Here is a 15249-nt window from a genome sequence, read left to right as displayed (position 1 = left end):
TCATAAGTGTGCCTGAATGTGTTACCTGTGTAGTGACTAACTGTCTCACTGAGGCTCTGCTAATCAGAACCTCAGTGGTTATGCTCTCTCATTTCTTTCCAAATTGTCACTAACAGGCTAGTGACCATTTTACCAATTTACCTTGGCTTACTGGAACACCCTTATAATTCCCTAGTATATGGTACTGAGGTACCCAGGGTATTGGGGTTCCAGGAGATCCCTATGGGCTGCAGCATTTCTTTTGCCACCCATAGGGAGCTCTGACAATTCTTACACAGGCCTGCCACTGCAGCCTGAGTGAAATAACGTCCACGTTATTTCACAGCCATTTTACACTGCACTTAAGTAACTTATAAGTCACCTATATGTCTAACCTTTACCTGGTAAAGGTTAGGTGCAAAGTTACTTAGTGTGTGGGCACCCTGGCACTAGCCAAGGTGCCCCCACATTGTTCAGAGCCAATTCACTGAACTTTGTGAGTGCGGGGACACCATTACACGCGTGCACTACATATAGGTCACTACCTATATGTAGCTTCACAATGGTAACTCCGAAAATGGCCATGTAACATGTCTATGATCATGGAATTGCCCCCTCTATGCCATCCTGGCATAGTTGGCACAATCCCATGATCCCAGTGGTCTGTAGCACAGACCCTGGTGCTGCCAAACTGCCCTTCCTGGGGTTTCACTGCAGCTCCTGCTGCTGCCAACCCCTCAGACAGGCATCTGCCCTCCTGGGGTCCAGCCAGGCCTGGCCCAGGATGGCAGAACAAAGAACTTCCTCTGAGAGAGGGTGTGACACCCTCTCCCTTTGGAAAATGGTGTGAAGGCAGGGGAGGAGTAGCCTCCCCCAGCCTCTGGAAATGCTTTCTTGGGCACAGATGTGCCCAATTCTGCATAAGCCAGTCTACACCGGTTCAGGGACCCCTTAGCCCCTGCTCTGGCGCGAAACTGGACCAAGGAAAGGGGAGTGACCACTCCACTGACCTGCACCTCCCCTGGGAGGTGTCCAGAGCTCCTCCAGTGTGCTCCAGACCTCTGCCATCTTGGAAACAGAGGTGCTGCTGGCACACTGGACTGCTCTGAGTGGCCAGTGCCACCAGGTGACGTCAGAGACTCCTGCTGATAGGCTCCTTCAGGTGTTAGTAGCCTATCCTCTCTCCTAGGTAGCCAAACCCTCTTTTCTGGCTATTTAGGGTCTCTGTCTCTGGGGAAACTTCAGATAACGAATGCATGAGCTCAGCCGAGTTCCTCTGCATCTCCCTCTTCACCTTCTGATAAGGAATCGACTGCTGACCGCGCTGGAAGCCTGCAAACCTGCAACATAGTAGCAAAGACGACTACTGCAACTCTGTAACGCTGATCCTGCCGCCTTCTCGACTGTTTTCCTGCTTGTGCATGCTGTGGGGTTAGCCTGCCTCCTCTCTGCACCAGAAGCTCCGAAGAAATCTCCCGTGGGTCGACGGAATCTTCCCCCTGCAACCGCAGGCACCAAAAAGCTGCATTACCGGTCCCTTGGGTCTCCTCTCAGCACGACGAGCGAGGTCCCTCGAATCCAGCGACTCTGTCCAAGTGACCCCCACAGTCCAGTGACTCTTCAGTCCAAGTTTGGTGGAGGTAAGTCCTTGCCTCACCTCGCTGGGCTGCATTGCTGGGAACCGCGACTTTGCAGCTACTCCGGCCCCTGTGCACTTCCGGCGGAAATCCTTTGTGCACAGCCAAGCCTGGGTCCACGGCACTCTAACCTGCATTGCACGACTTTCTAAGTTGGTCTCCGGCGACGTGGGACTCCTTTGTGCAACTTCGGCGAGCACCGTTTCACGCATCTTCGTAGTGCCTGTTTCTGGCACTTCTCCGGGTGCTACCTGCTTCAGTGAGGGCTCTTTGTCTTGGTCGACGTCCCCTCTCTCTTCAGGTCCAATTTGCGACCTCCTGGTCCCTCCTGGGCCCCAGCAGCGTCCAAAAACGCCAAACGCACGATTTGCAGCTAGCAAGGCTTGTTGGCGTTCTTTCAGCGGGAAAACACTTCTGCACGACTCTCCACGGCGAGAGGGATCCGTCCACCAAAGGGGAAGTCTCTAGCCCTTTTCGTTCCTGCAGAAACCTCAGCTTCTTCTGTCCAGTCGAAGCTTCTTTGCACCCGCAGCTGGCATTTCCTGGGCATCTGCCCATCTCCGACTTGCTTGTGACTTTTGGACTTGGTCCCCTTGTTCCACAGGTACCCTAGATTGGAAATCCACAGTTGTTGCATTGCTGGTTTGTGTCTTTCCTGCATTATTCCTCTAACACGACTACTTTGTCCTTAGGGGAACTTTAGTGCACTTTGCACTCACTTTTCAGGGTCTTGGGGAGGGTTATTTTTCTAACTCTCACTATTTTCTAATAGTCCCAGCGACCCTCTACAAGGTCACATAGGTTTGGGGTCCATTCGTGGTTCGCATTCCACTTTTGGAGTATATGGTTTGTGTTGCCCCTGTCCCTATGTTTCCCCATTGCATCCTATTGTAACTATACATTGTTTGCACTGTTTTCTAAGACTATACTGCATATTTTTGCTATTGTGTATATATATCTTGTGTATATTTCCTATCCTCTCACTGAGGGTACACTCTAAGATACTTTGGCATATTGTCATAAAAATAAAGTACCTTTATTTTTAGTATAACTGTGTATTGTGTTTTCTTATGATATTGTGCATATGACACTAAGTGGTACTGTAGTAGCTTCACACGTCTCCTAGTTCAGCCTAAGCTGCTCTGCTAAGCTACCATTATCTATCAGCCTAAGCTGCTAGACACCCTATACACTAATAAGGGATAACTGGGCCTGGTGCAAGTACCCCTTGGTACTCACTACAAGCCAGTCCAGCCTCCTACAATGAACACGTAATATCTGTCCCTAAATGTCTTTGCATACTTTGCGGTTCTAATGCAATTTTAAAATAATGACTTGCATATTAACAGTGCTTTTAGTCTCAGGCTGGGACGCCTAGCACTTTAAATATGTGTCACTTTTCCCTGGTGCACCAGCCAGGGCTCAGTTCTACGACTGGTTACACACAGACACATCTTCAGTTATCGCATTAACCAATTAGGGTACAATAAGAGAAAAGAATACATTTCCCACCAATTACTTTAAATGTGTTATTTATGTATTTACCTGAAGGCGGAAGGCCAACAAAATAGTTTTGATCCCTTTCAGCCAGTCTCGGGCCTCCTTTTTATTGCATCAGGAAGCATTTGCCATAATTTATTTATTAAATGTAAATTAGCACTTGTATAGCGCACTACTCACCCGTTAGGGTCTCAAGGCGCTGTACTCATACCGCTATGGAACCCCTCCTGGCTTTTCCCTGTGAGGCGCCCACTCCTGAGCACCCCCAGGGTGAAGCCAGGCATCCAAGCGCTGTTGGGGCCGTTGTGGAGATTAAGCAAGCTATTGCCCAGAGTTGCAGAGTGGGACCCATGAATTAGATTAGGCACCGAGGCGAGAATTATCTGGTCAAGGGGAATTGAGCCCAAGACCTGCCGAAGCGGGACTTGAACCCTGGTCTTGAGCCAGATCTCTGCTTCAGGGTCTGCCGCTCTAACCATTGAGCCACACTTCTCCACATTTATTCACTTCATCCTCTTGATGACCAGCGAAGTACTTAGCACCAGTCCCTGTCACTGAGGCCCCGCCTCCCGTCAGCACTGCACAGAACATCAAAGATCTGTCTGTGGGAGTCATGGAAGCAGCAGAGGCACACAATGACGGAGGGCGGGAGCCCTTTTGGCCTGAGGAGCGTTGAGCGTCTGCAACCAGGAGTTCTCAAGTGTCCCAGGTCCAGCCTGAGCATCTTATACAGTCCAAGATTTTACTTTTGCATTCTGGGGCTTGTAGTCCTCTTTTACCCAATTTAAAATCAGTACTACAAATAACTTCTAGAATGCAAATTTTTATCAAATTGATTTGTTTTTTGTTGCAGTTTTATATAGCGTCAACTCGACCCGAAGGTACTGGAGGACGTTACATAAGCATCAGGTACATTACACAGAGACAGGCGTAGAATGAGTTACTCTGGCGCGGACCTTAGGAAACTCGGGAGCTAGTGTCAGATATCTCAAATTCTATTTGGGGGGAGTCAGAAATTGGCGCATCTGTTTAAACAAAGACGTCCTTGCAGTAAGGCAGATTACGGACCAGTTCAACCACCTTTCGCCATGCACAAGTCCTTTTACATATGTCAAATCCAGAATAAGAAAATGATGCCACGTATTGTCACACTAGGAGCTGACGCTTCTGTCGGTGAAACGAGTGCTAGGTTTTAAACCCAGGCTTGCAAAGTGAAAGCGAAAGCGAAACTTGAAAGTGCCGTTAGCTGCAAACCATGTCCGGCTGGAAGCGCCGCATTGCATGTTATCACTGGGTAGGTGAGCGTACGCGCCATCCTCCCTTGGTGCACCATCCTTTCAGAGTGCCCCGGTTTTCCTGTCAATCACTTACTCTCGAGCACAGCCCCTGCACGTCGCTTTCCTCTTTGCAGCTGCTCCATTCTCAGCCCTCCTCACCCCCCTCCACCTGTTCATAAGCCCCCTCTCTCCCCACGTCCCCAACAGACTTACAGTCTCACTTGAACGCAGGCTGCTCGAGGTTCTGCGGTTCGATAGCTCAGTGGGCTCAGCTGAGGCTGCTCGGCAGAGTCCGCAGCTCCCCAGTTCCAAGCTCCAAGCTCCCACCTCTGACGGGATACGAGGGATGCTTCGAGCGCAGGTTGCAGATGGCAATCAGAAAATGTCCCCTGGGCGTCATTTCCAGGAAATCACACTGTTCAGAAAGACAGGACGCGGGTACCCAGCCCCGCCCACTGCTTGTGCTATCGAGCAGTGCTGACCCCCCCCCCCCAACTCTCGACACAGGGGGCGAGACCGCAAACTAACACGGAAAGCTAAGCCAAGGCGAGCAGAGTGTAAGAGGGTGTGGCTGAGCTCTAACAGCCGTGCACGAGCCGGGCCTTCGGCACGTAACCTGTGCAACAAACAGTATACAGAAATGATAAACACTCTTCAAAAATAAAAAAGTGTTCTTAACCCCTTCACTGCCAAGCCTTTTCACCCTCAGCTGCCAAGCCTTTTTTTTTTGGCTCTTTGGGGTAGTTCGTGCTTAGCCCCTCATAACTTTTTGTCCACATAAGCTAACCACGCCAAATTTGTGTCCTTTTTTCCAACATCCTAGGGATTCTAAAGGTACCCAGAGTTTGTGGGTTCCCCTAGAGGAGACCAAGATATTTGCAAAAATACAGCTAAAATCTCATTTTTTCAGAAAAATGGGAAAAAAGGGCTGCAGAAGAAAGCATGTGTTTTTTTCCCTGAAAATGGCATCAACAAATGGTTTGTGGTGCTAAAATCACCATCTTCCCAGCCTCCAGGAACAGACAGACTTAAATCAGAAATCCACATTTTTCAACGCAATTTTCCCATTTTACTGGGGCATACCCCATTTTTACTATTTTTTGTGCTTTTAGCCTCCTTTCAGTTTGTGACAGGAATGGGCATGAAACCAATGCTGGATCCTGGACAGCTAAACATTTCTGAAAAGTAGACAAAATTCTGAATTCAGCAGGAGATCATTTGTGTAGATCCTTCAAGGTTTTCCTACAGAAATTAACAACTAAAATAAAAAAATATTGAAATGAAGGTTAAAAAAGAGCCATTTCTGTGCACGTTTTCCTCTATAACGTTTTCCGGGTATAGCAGAATTGTGAAAGCAATATACTGTTACGTTTCCCGGACTCTTCTGGTTGCGGGGATATGTAGGTTCATCAAGAACCCTAGGTACCCAGAGCCAATAAATGAGCTGCATTGTGCAATGGGTTTTCTTTGTATATCAGGTATACAGCAATTCATTTGGTAAAATATAAAGAGTGAAAAATAGGTATCAAGGAAACCTTTCTATTTCCAAAATGGGCACAAGATAAAGTGTTGAGAAGCAGTGGTTATTTGCACATACCTGAATGCCAGGGTCCCCATACTAGCATGTGAATTACAGGGAATTTCTCAAATAGACTTCTTTCTTACACACTGTCTAACATTTGAAAGGAAAAAATGTAGAGAAAGACAAGGGCCAATAACACTTGTTCTTCTATTCTGTGTTCCTCCAAGTATCCCAATAAAAATGGTACCTCACATGTGTGGGTAGGCCTAGTGCCCACAAAAGGAAATGCCGCAAAGCACAACATGGACATAACACATTTTTACAATGAAATCTGATGTGTTTTTTGGAAAGTGCCCATCTGTGGATTTTGGCCTTTAGCTCAGCCGGCACATATGGAAACCTAGCAAACCTATATATTTTTGAAAACTAGACACCTAGGGGAATTCAGAATAGGGTGCCTTGTGGGTCTCTCACTGAGTTCTGTTACCCGGAATCCTTTGCAAACCTCAAAATTTGGCAAAAAAACCCACTTTTTCCTCACATTTAGGTGCTACAAAGTTCTGTAATCTGAGGGGAGCCACAAACTTCTTTCCACCCAGCATTTCCCCACACCTCCTGATAAAAATGGTACCTCACTTGTGTAGGTAGGCCCAGTGCCCGCAACAGGAAATGCCCCAAAACACAATGTGGACACATCACATTTACCCAAAGAAAACGGACATGTTTTTTGCAAAGTGCCTAGCTGTGGATTTTGGCCTCTAGCTCAGCCAGCACCTAGGAAAGCCTAGCAAACCTGGACATTTCTGAAAACTAGACACCTAGGGAAATTCAGAATGGTGTAACTTGGGGGCTCTCACCAGGTTCTATCATCCAGAATCCTTTGTAAACCCCAAAATGTGGCAAAAATACACTTTTCCCTCACATTTAGGCGCTGCAAAGTTCTGTAATCTGAAGGGAGCCACAAGCGTCCTTCTACCCAGCGTTACCCCAGGTCTCCTGATAAAAATGGTACCTCACTTGTGTGGGTAGACCCGTGCCTGTGACAGGTAATGCCCCAAAACACAACATGGACACATCAAAATGAGCTATTACAAAACTACCTGGTTTTGCGGGGGGTAGGAGGCACCTGTGTTTTTGGTCCCAGGTGTGGCAGTCATCTAGGGAAACCTACCAAAACCAGAAATTTTTGTCCAGGGAGACTTAGGAAATTAGTACCGGCACGGTGATCCTATGAAGAAAAGTGAGGAAAATATGCTTTTTTAAGCATATTATGAGTTTTGCAGGGAGTCTGGGTAAAAAAATGTTGGAGGATCCACACAAGCCACACCTCCCTGGACTCCACCGGTATCTAGTTTAAAAAAAATGTCTGGGTTTGGTAGGTTTCCCTAGAAGACCGCCGCACCCGGGACCAAAAACGCAGGTGCCCCCCTTTTAAAAACAGGTAGTTTTGTAATAAATAATTTTGATGGGTCCATGTCCTTCTGTGATGTTCCAAACATTCAAATTGTGAAAAGAAATGCCCTTAGGTTATGCTAAAAAGACCCCTTACCCACCAACCTAGTTGGTGGCATGCTTCATCATCGAGGTCCTGCCCGAGACATCTAGCATGTCACGGGTGTGCTTCAACTCCTGATTACAGCGGGCGGGTTTTTTCATTTTTAATTTAACACACATACTGGTTGGATTTGGCACAAGGGTGAGTGATGGTTCAATAGATCAAATTTTATTAACAAGAGATTTCACAAAAATGAAATGCGCTGTTAATAACTGAAAGGCCAGAAAACTGAATCAATGACTCGTGAGCTGTAAAGCCACGACAAGGCACCAACCGCTTCACAGTTCATTCAAACACCTTTCATACAAGACATTAACAAGACCATTCACACTGCAGCCGCAGGCCCAGCACATTACAACACTCGCATCAACAGACAGCACCATTCAAGGGCCCATCACTTCCATACAGCCACATGCCTGACACAGCACTCACACCAGCTAACGGATTCTGTGGACTGGCATTTGGCCAGCAGTGTCACTATTTACACCGCCAGCCAAGGGCCACTTCATGCACACCACCATCACTTTTTTTTTTAACAAAAAAGAAAACACTATCTAATTATAACTATATATATATATATATATATATATATATATATATATATATATATATATATAATTATAACTAAAAACACAAAAGCTCTAACTAAATACATGCCAGTAATGCCAACCGTGAAACGGAACAAAAAATATAAAACAATATAGAACAGGCAGTTTAAACTCACAGTAGTTCCCAATAATTCTTTTGGGTGTGGTAACTTCTGAAACAGCTAGCCACACACAGCCCAGGCTTAGAAGGAGAAGCGGGGCAGTACATACAAGTGTCCCTCCAGATTCCTCTTTGGGCACAGAGTGTACATTTCTTAGCGGGAAACTCTTTTTTGGGAGTGGGAGGAATCTGATCAGGAATGTGGCTTTCAGTCTAGCCACATCTTTCATCACTGCTACTCTAGGAACTCTTGCCTGTTCCACCACAACAAGGCTCTGTATCACTGACTACTGAAATTTAACACATTCCATCCTTGACTCAGGGGAACAATCCTTGAACACAATAAAAGCATTAAAAGTTGCTATATAGAATAAATATATAGCCAACCAAACGTAAGACTTACGAACAGCAGTGTAAAATTCGAACCACCGATCTACTCTATCAACACCACCCATGTGCTTATTATAGTCCAAAATGCACGCAGGTTTGCGCACTTCAGCAACCTGACCCCACAGTCACAGGGGAAGTACTCTCATCATGGTTGGTAGTTAGCATGTAGACATACCTCATGTCTGCATATTTCACAGCTAGCAGCTCATCATTCCGCATGGCACTGCACTGTCCCCTCTCAAGTTTTTTTTGCACACAAGCTCCCTTGGATAGCCTTTCTGGTTAGAGCGGATTGTGCCACAAGCAACAGTGTCCACTATGAACAATTCCCTGAACAATTGCACTCCAGTGTAGAAGTTATCTAGGTACAAATAATGACCTTTGTTAAACAGTCAACTACCAAGTTGCCCACAATTTTCTCACTAACTCCAAAACTGGGCAGACAACCAGGGGAATCAATACTGGAATCCCTACCAGTGCAGACCCGGAAACTATAAACATATCCTGTACTAATTTCAGACAGCATATACATCTTAATTTCATACTGTGCCCTCTTGCTAGGAATGTACTGCCTGAAAACCAAACGGCCCTTGAACAGGACCAAAGACTCATCTACACATATTTATTTCCTTGGAACATACACCTCTGAAAACCGATCTACAAAATGATCAAGTACAGGACTAATCTTAAAAAGATGGTCAGAATCAGGGTGATCTTGTGGCAAGGCTAAAGCATTGTCAACAAAATACAGCATTTGAAGAAGAAGCAAATACCAATTACGAGTCATCGTTGCAGGAAATATATAACCGTTGCCATCAAGGGACTAGTAGTCCAATAAGAAGCCATTGACAGCTTTCATAACAACCCCATCAGAAAAGTCAAACCTAAGCACTTTTTCACCTCTTCCAGATTTTTGGGAATCCACTGGGTAGCTCTAGTCTATGGCCTAAGTCTGGCACTGTTGTCCCTCAAATACTGCTCAGCATACAAATTAGTCTGCTCAAGAATCTTTTCCAAAAATACATTGTCCATAAACAACTGAAAGAAATTGATAGGTAAAACGTTTTCTGTATTGACTCTACACGCCGGGAGACCAGTAAAGGCAGGCAACTCTGGCTGCTCCATGTTTGGGGCAACCCAGAGTTCAGGTTTTCCAATGGGAAACCTTTGAGCCCCAGGTTTCTGCACTATTGGCACATCAGTGTCCTCCTCTGAAACAGGCCCTTCATTTGCACTGAGAGTGGCTTCCTCATCAGAAGATTCCTCTCTGACAGAAGATTCACTGCCAGAATCTCGCACTTCCTCCTCTGCCTCAGATGCAAAGTCAGTCTCATAATCATGGTCAGAAGATGACTCAAAAATAATACCAACAACCTGCTGAGTGGTCACCCTGTGGGTAGCCATGATCCTTCCTTAGAAAAGTAACTTGAGAAATGCACCAACAACGACCCGCACTGTCTACAATATGTAATGAACAAAGTGCAGCTTTATCACAAAGAGTTATGTACTCAAAAACTAGGCCACTCACTTGCCTGAGAAAGCTAGACTCACCAGCAACTACTCTGCACAGACACAGCAATCACCAATGATATCCCACTAAAAAGAAAAAAGAAAAGAAAATTAGATATAAGACAACACAAATATCATTGTACACAAGTTGAAGGACAGTTTCCCACACAATCCTGCATTTAGTACACCACTCACAATAATGTCATTTATGCATGGCAACAATACTCATTTGAGGTAAATTGTTTTTTCTTACCTAAAACATGCAACTATGCAAACTGCAGGTCAGCCACTGCCAAAACCACAAGGAGTCACAGCAAAGGAAGCAAAAGCTTTGAACTAGAAAAAAAGGAGAAATGAACTGTTATAATCGCAAATGCAAATACTTCGCCAGTTGACAAACACCCCGCCACCAAACATTTAGACATTTTCCCTGGTGTCTAGTGATTTCTGCCCCCATTTGGGGCATATGGGCCTAAAAAATAAATAGGCCTATCTGACCCCAAGGAAGGCAGAAATGGCCAACAGTTGTCTGCCCCCTTAGGGGGCAACCTGTGCCCAAGGGGCCACCCCCCACCCCCACACAAAACACATACACACACACAAAATCCCTGGTGCCTAAGTAGTTTCTGCCCCCCTTGGGTTTCAACTGCACAGCACTTGAACTGTGCTTGTGAAATCTATTCTATTTAATATAAATCTTAAAAGGGGCTTACATCCCGCCCCTTGCTTTCCTTGTTTTTCATTGGTTCCTGTGCTTGCCACATACTTTTCCTCTGTTTCTATTGACTGTTGCACCATTTCCTGCATTTACAAATGCTTGTTCCTGGTGTGATTGTTATTGGTTTCCTGAGGCCCTATTACTGTGTTCATCCGCTTTGGTTCCGATGCATGCACTCACAGTGAAAGATTAAGTACTGGGACTAGGAAGTGATTGTTTGTAAAGCACTAACATTCAGTTACAGCTGCCAAACGTACAGTAATGACTGAGTGCTACAGCTTTTTTAGAGCGAGAAGTGGACCTCTATCTACTATCCAACTACTATGCTTCATAAAGGGCTGATCCTCTGCTAATTTTGCAAAGTGGCTGTGTGTGGGGTGAAACTGCACAAAGTCCTATAAGATATGAAGCAAAGCCAGGTCAACCTTAATGCCCTTGCATGGCTAATTGCATGTGAAATGAGGTGCAAGTGAGGCAACAAGCTATTATTCACATCCAATAGTTATGTGTTACAGGTGTGCTTTAAGAAAGAGAACATGTCTAACACAGCTTGTCCTTGTCTGACCTCTGTGCGTAGGAAATTTACGAGACGCCATCTCTTAGTTACAAACCCTACAAGAAACGCCACTGGCTTATGTTTGCGCCATGGCTTATGATCGTACATCGCGCTTTTTTGAGCAAGTGCTACAGATGGCAGATGACATTCTCGACAGACTCCCCACAAAAATCTTGCAAAGTAGCACTCCTATTTTTCACACATTGCTCCATTGTGTGAAAGAATGCAAGTTTAGGCCTTCATTGAAACATAATGTCACTGAAGTGAAATAAAGTGTCTCTCCTGACCATTATGAAATTGCTAATTATTGTCTGAAGCTGAGATTGTTCTATAACAAACATCTTCAAGCGGGCACACAGCATTGAGGCAGTTTCAGCATGCTTGTCACACTACAATCGAGCGACAATAGCTTCTCAACTCGCCCTGCGCCGACACTCAAAGTCAAATCGCAGGGAAGATCTTTGTGGTGTACCTTTTATGAACTAATTTGCACACGGCTACTTATAAATACAGTGTTCATAAACAATTGCCAGCTATTCTTAATCACAGAGGTGAAACCATTGCATTTACTAATGCTTGCTTAATTTCAGTTTCTGTCTCATTTCAATAGTGACTTGTGTTATGAATATGTTCAATGCAAAAACAAGGTGATGGATGGAATGCTTGAATTAATCTCAGCCACTGGCAATCAGGTGTGGTCGCATCACAATCCATTGCTTTTCGCCCATCATGCCACCCTCAGTTTTGAACCAGCCATATGCAAACAGTCCAGTCCGAACTACCAAGCCAGGTCCTCTCTGAACTGGACTACAAGCAACCCAGGACTGGTTTTGCTCTGATTATGGGCTTATCAGCCAGGTTCAAAGAATTAAAACAAAGCAATCAATCTGCAAAATCTGCTCTTTGAGCCTCTTAAGGTTTAGGAAAGTGCTACACAAATGAGAATACACTGCAATATCACTCTCTACATCTATTTTATTTATATATATATATATATATATATATATATATAAATATATATATATATATACATATATATGTACACATATAACACACACACTCATATATATATATTTTACCTAGTGGCAATTGCCACTAGGTAGGTATAGTTAGGACCTACTTGGTTTGGAAAAAACATTTTTTTTATCTGCCTATATCTTTGGCACCGGTTGACATCTTTACGAAATGTTGTAAAAAAAATACGACGCTGAGGCATGTCCAACATGGCTCCCATGCAGGACTAGCCTTGAAGGAGCTCCGCTGCTGAAGACTTAAGCGGCCACAGCTCTCTTACGGGCACCCAGATGTATCAGAACGAGTGAAGCTGATCGTCTCTCACAGTGGCACTCGGGGAAATTGCTTTTCTATTGGAGCAACCTAATTGATAGGGCAATATCGAGGTGAGAGGCTAAGCACGGCCACATGCGAGATGGCAGCTGCAGCAGTGTCCTGAACAGACCCACGCTGTCGGCCAGCATGATACCGGCACCCTGAGTGACTTTGCCCCCCTCCCCTGGCCCAGGCAACATTGAGGCCCACTTGCATGCCGGAGAGCTCATTGCTGGGTAGCCCGTCGGCCCTGGGGGCTACTGCGACAATCTGGGAGGAGACTGGAGGAGGAGCTGAGAAGGCTGATGTGAGCGAGAACTCTGCTGGGCCCATGGGCCTTCAGACACGAAGGTGTGCACTGGAGAGCCACCTATCTCCCTGAGGGTGGTGTCCAAGAGACAGAATGCTGCTCCTGGGCAACTCCCCCACCAACGATTGTAAAGTTTGCCTCAGAGAGGAGTGGGGGACAGGGACCTTGATGCTGTGGTGGCCCATCATCGATACTGCCAGCGGGCTAGGAACGGGAGACTACATTGCAGCTCGCCCCCCCACTTATTCAGGTTAGTGGAAAGGAGAGGCCTGCTTTCCTTGGGAATCATTGAGAGAAACTGTGGCTCCGCCTTCTGCTATAACCTGAGCCCCCATTGAGGCCCTAGATGAGCCCACCTTGGTGGCCCCCTGAGACTGAGGCATCATAGAGCGTTGATGCTTCCTGAGTGGTGGACCCTTTGTTGGGGTGTCTGGTGCCAGGTCTGAGACTTGCATGGAGGGCCTGGTGACACACGGCTGCGCTCTCTGCCGGATTTGGCAATGGACATACTGTGGCTGCCTGTAGTGAGGGAAAGACTGGCCTTTGGGGCCCACCACTTACTACCTTGAGGCATTCTCCTGGAGGCCTAAGCCAGCATTTCACAAACAATGACACCCCGGTCCAGCCAAAGGACTTACTTGCCAAAACCTCCACAAAACAAAGTGACCAGATGGGGGAGGGCTTGCAGTCCCCATCCGCATCAAGCGCCGCCATTGAAAATGACGTACCTGTCTCCCAGACATTCCTGGAAAGCCTTTTTGGAACATTAAGGAACCATATTGCGGCCCTTAAGCAGGAGCTAGCGGCTGATGTCAAAGAGGATTAGGAGGAACATGGGAGAACTGGAACAGAGGGTCGACTCCCTAGAACAGGCCCAAGACTCTCGTAATGAGGAAATGGAGGAACACCAATGGGAACTTCTCATACTCCAAGGCAAAACTGTTAACCTAAACTATCATTTGGAAGACCTCTAGAACAGGTCAAGGTGCTGCAATACCGCATTAAGGGAGCTCCGCTACAGGCCTCCGCCTCTTTCGGCAGAAAGCTTCGGCTCCGGTGGACCAGGAGATAATCTTAGATTGCACCCACAGAGCTGGTCGCCCAGCCCTTTCTCCCAGCCAGCCACAGGGTATCCTCACATGTCTACATTATTATCACCAAAAAGAAATCATTATGGCCCTCATTTCGACCTCGGCGGTCTTTTTCAAGCGGCGTATTATGACTGCTGGCAGCCATACTGGCGGTCAGTGGGGAAGTGGAGGCTGCTCCACCTCTACCGCCCCGTCATCAGAACACCGACCACTGAATCACGTTCCATGATTCGGTGTGGTGGTGTTCTGGTGACGGGGAGCTGGCGGCGGAGCAGCCCCCATGGATCCCGTCCCCTCCCGGAGGATCAATGGACAGGGTAAGTTGATTGCCCGTTGGGGGGGGGGGGGGGGGGGTTGTTGTGTGCGTGCATGGGGGTGTGCGTGTGAGTATGTAGAGGAGGTGTGTGAGTGTGTGTATGCATGCAGGGGTGTATGGGAAATGTGTGCGGGTCGGTCTGTGTGCATGTCTGTATGTGTGCGGGTATGTGTTGTTGTAGGGTATGTGTGCGTGTAGGGGTGTGTGTCTGTGCATGTTGGGGGTGGGGGCGGGGAGGGGGGTGTCTGTGCATGTTGGGGGTAGGGGTGGGGAGGGGGGTCCTGCCACCTTTGGGGGTGGCAGAGGGGTGGGAGGTGTGGGGGGAGGACTTGGGGGTGGAGGACGGGGATGGGTGAGACCCCTATCAGTGCCAGGGAAGGAATTCCCTGACACTGATAGTGCCTACCGCCATGGATTTTGTGGCGGTTCCAAACCACCCGAAATCCATGGCGGTATGCAGGGTCCTGATACTGCCGGCGGTCTGGTGACAGCCGCTGGGCTGGAGACCGTAGTCTCCAGCCCAGCGGTCGTCACCACCCTGGCGGTCAGAGTGGAGAAGTGGCAGATGCCATGGTCATAATTCCATTTTTTTTCCGCCGGCCTGTTGGCTGTTTTACCGCCACTTCTCCCCCGTCTGCCAGGGTCATAATGAGGGCCTATGTCCTCAATGATGGATAAAAATGCCATTGACTTTGAAGCTGCAAAGGTGTGGCTATACCAGGACCTGTCGTCCATTACTCTGCAGGTGTCAGAGGGCCCTGCAGCTCCCTACTAGTTTTCTAAGAGACAAAGGGATAAGATATAAGGGGGGCTACCCCTTCTGCATCACTTTTATATGGAACAATGAAACCC

General features: G+C 47.0%; 1 protein-coding gene across 1 annotated transcript in view; it reads right to left on the bottom strand.

Annotated features, from left to right (window-relative positions):
- The window catches only part of LOC138299190 (butyrophilin subfamily 1 member A1-like), a 140647-nt gene extending 135656 nt beyond the window's left edge, over positions 1-4991 (bottom strand). The window contains exon 1 of the mRNA XM_069237288.1: positions 4607-4991. The gene's annotated coding sequence lies outside the window, so the exon portion shown is untranslated. The remainder of the gene's footprint in view (positions 1-4606) is intronic.
- Positions 4992-15249: the final 10258 nt, after the last annotated feature.

The sequence above is a fragment of the Pleurodeles waltl genome, chromosome 6, assembly GCF_031143425.1.
Source record: "Pleurodeles waltl isolate 20211129_DDA chromosome 6, aPleWal1.hap1.20221129, whole genome shotgun sequence".
Classification (NCBI taxonomy): Eukaryota; Metazoa; Chordata; class Amphibia; order Caudata; family Salamandridae; genus Pleurodeles; species Pleurodeles waltl.
Note: the sequence above shows the minus strand (reverse complement) of the source record. Positions and strands in the feature narration are given on the sequence as shown.